The 2,964-nt window shown below is 37.4% G+C and overlaps 1 non-coding gene across 1 annotated transcript; it reads left to right on the top strand.

Annotated features, from left to right (window-relative positions):
- The first annotated feature begins 1,606 nt into the window (after nt 1-1,606).
- On the top strand, nt 1,607-1,731 carry LOC122097881. Its single transcript, XR_006145603.1, has one exon. It is a non-coding gene; the product is annotated as a small nucleolar RNA SNORA40 (small nucleolar RNA).
- The last annotated feature ends 1,233 nt before the right edge of the window (nt 1,732-2,964 follow it).

Genomic DNA, 2,964 nt, shown 5'->3' with positions numbered 1-2,964 from the left:
TTCTCTGCACCACTTTTTCCAAAAGTATCGTTTGACTGGGCCTTTGGTTCTTCATTTCTAAATGTAGCTATGTCTCATACAACATTGTTTAAATAAGTTTTTGTGCTGTTATATTGGGGGGAAAAAAGCAAAAAAAAAACTTTATTTAAAATTTCATCACCAATGCTTGGTAAGAAATGTACTCATTACCTTGCCCATGTAATTGTAACCCCTCTGTACAGTATTTTCACAATAAAAAATAAATTAATAAAATAAAATTTCATCATGCTGACAGATACAGAAAATTAGGGCCACCTTGATCATCATTGTTATATCATCACCACCATTATCTACCACCAACCATTATTGACATGTCCCTGGGACAATACTTTCAGGTGTAGCATAACTGCTACATTTTCCCTTTATTGTCTATAACATATTTAGCAATTCTAGAACTTTATGACAACTGGGATAAGCTATTATGCCTCTGTGACTTCAATTGTCTTGAGAATAAAATGAATTTTTATAGAACTTCTTATCCAATATGCATTAGTCAGCTTGAATTTCCTCATCAAAATATCATAAAATAAATGACTTAAACAACAGCTATGTAGTCTGGGGAGTTCTTAATCAAGGTATAGCCAATTCAGTCCCTCATGAGGGCTCTTTTCCTGGCTTTAAGAGGCAGCTCATTACTGTGTCTTCATATGGCAAAAAGAGACCTAGCTATGCTCTCCTTACCTTTTAAAAGGACATTAATCCGTACAGGGCACCAGTGGCTCATACCAGAAATCACAACTACATAGGAAACTGAGGCCTGGAGGATCACAGTTCAAAGCTAGCCCAGGCAGAAAAGTTCTCCAGACTCTATCTCCAATTAACTAACAAAAAACTGAACTGGAGGTATGAATCAAGTGGTACAGCCAGCATCAAACATGAGAAAGCAAGCATGCGGTCCTGAGTCCCCTCACCTAGCCACATACCAGCAAAACACACACACACACACTCACACACAAAATACTAATCCCACTATGGTTATCCTGCCATGTGACTTCACCTAAAATTGATCAATCAACTCTCTAAAGTCCTAGTTCCAACTACTGTCACATTGGCAATTGGGACTTCATTATATGAATTGGGGATAGAATGATGGGCTGGGAAGTTGGCTCAGTGGTAGAGCGCTTGCCTTGCATGCCTGAGGCCCTGGGTTCAATTCCTCAGCACCACATAAGCAAAAAGAAAAAAGCCGGAAGTGGCGCTGTGGCTCAAGTGGTAGAGCGCTAGCCTTGAGCTGAAGAGCTGAGGGACAGCGCTCAAGCCCAGAGTTCAGGCCCCACGACTAGACCCAAAAAAAAAAAAAAAAAAAGAATGAGTAAATACTCACCAAGAATTTTATTGTTTAGAAGGATCACCTATAAATTTTAAAGTATGGAGATTGATGGCATGAGAACGTAATCTCCAAATAAATATATTTTCCTTAATGCTGTTGGTTATCCTAATAGAGCTTGAACTAGGTAGTTTTTATATCTGTGTGTTTGTTCAGACAATGTTCTAATTATTATATCATTTTGTGAGGCATTAACTATCTCAGAGTGTAAAGTAGCCTTGAAAAGTGACCTTCATTTAGCTCTTCTGTGTGTGCGTTTGTTTAATATGAACAAAGCCTTACAGACAGATGCAAATAGTAAATCCTCTTTTGCAACTCAGATCTCATTATTGAGTATGACTTTTGGTACAATAAGAAGTAATATGATTCCTGCAATATTTGGCAATGATGGGATTTTGTTAACTCATGCAAAATGGCTCTGAAAATAAAGTTGATGTAAAAGCTAAAAAAAGGTGATATTCACATCTCTAATTAGACATGGTAAAAGATAGATAATGCATAACAAATACTTAATAGGGAAGAGTTTAGTATGCATTACTAGTTTGATAGACAGGGCTCCTCAAGGAAAAGAAACTTTTGATGTTTACTCCATAAGAAAAGAGTAATAATCAGTAATAATAAGCAGAACACTGTACTGGACCTCCTCCTTCATACAGCAAGCACATGGAGGCCCTGAAGCTACATAGATATGGATCATTTCTTTTCTATAAGCTGATATGAAAAAATAATAGTTAATAAATTATCAGAATTTCATGAATCTTGCAAGTTTCAGAATAAAAATATTAGCAAAAATCATACTAAAAATGCCACTAATTCTAATACTCTCAGCAACTAACCATTTGAAACTATGATTTTTTTTGGTAATACTAAAGATAAAACTTGGGGTTCACTAGGCATATGTTACACAATTTGAGCCATGCCTCCAGCTCCATTTATTGTTAGTTTCAAAGTATGGTTTCTGCCCAGGACAACCAAGGCTGTGATCCTCTTGTTTGTACTTCCACATAACACTGGAGGTAACAGGTGTACATATAAGTGCATAGGAAAAGCAGTCTTTCTCCTGAAAAGAACTGACACATTTTAGAGGAAATAGACATGCTCAACCTGTAGGTTGTCAGGAGTTCACACTTATAATCTTATCTACTCTGTAGTCTGAGATCTGAATATTGAAATTAAAGCTATCTTGGACAAGAAAGTCCCTGAAACTCTTATCTACAATTAACCACCAAAACTGGAAGTGGAAGAATGGCTCAAGTGGTAGAACATCAGCAAAAAAAAGCCATGGGAACTGCCCATGAGTTCTAGGCAGTATCAGTACACACACACACACACACACACACACACACACACACACACACACATGCCTAAATTTCTTTTTTTTTTTTTTTTTTTTTAATTTTATTTTATTTTATTTGAGAACATACTGTACAGAGGGGTTACAATTACATGGACAGGATAATGCATACATTTCTTACCAAGCATTGCAGCCTCCTCCTTTGTTTACCCTTCACCTCCCTTCCCGGCCTCCCCCCTCCCTCCCAACCAATCGTACCCCCCCTCCCCCGCCACCGACATTGTAAAGCTGGTTTTGACATGAC

Source organism: Dipodomys spectabilis, unplaced genomic scaffold (genome assembly GCF_019054845.1).
Source record: "Dipodomys spectabilis isolate Male_0828 unplaced genomic scaffold, ASM1905484v1 ptg000436l, whole genome shotgun sequence".
Lineage (NCBI taxonomy): Eukaryota > Metazoa > Chordata > Mammalia > Rodentia > Heteromyidae > Dipodomys > Dipodomys spectabilis.
The sequence above is the reverse complement of the archived record's forward strand: the minus strand, read 5'-3'. Positions and strand labels throughout refer to the sequence as shown.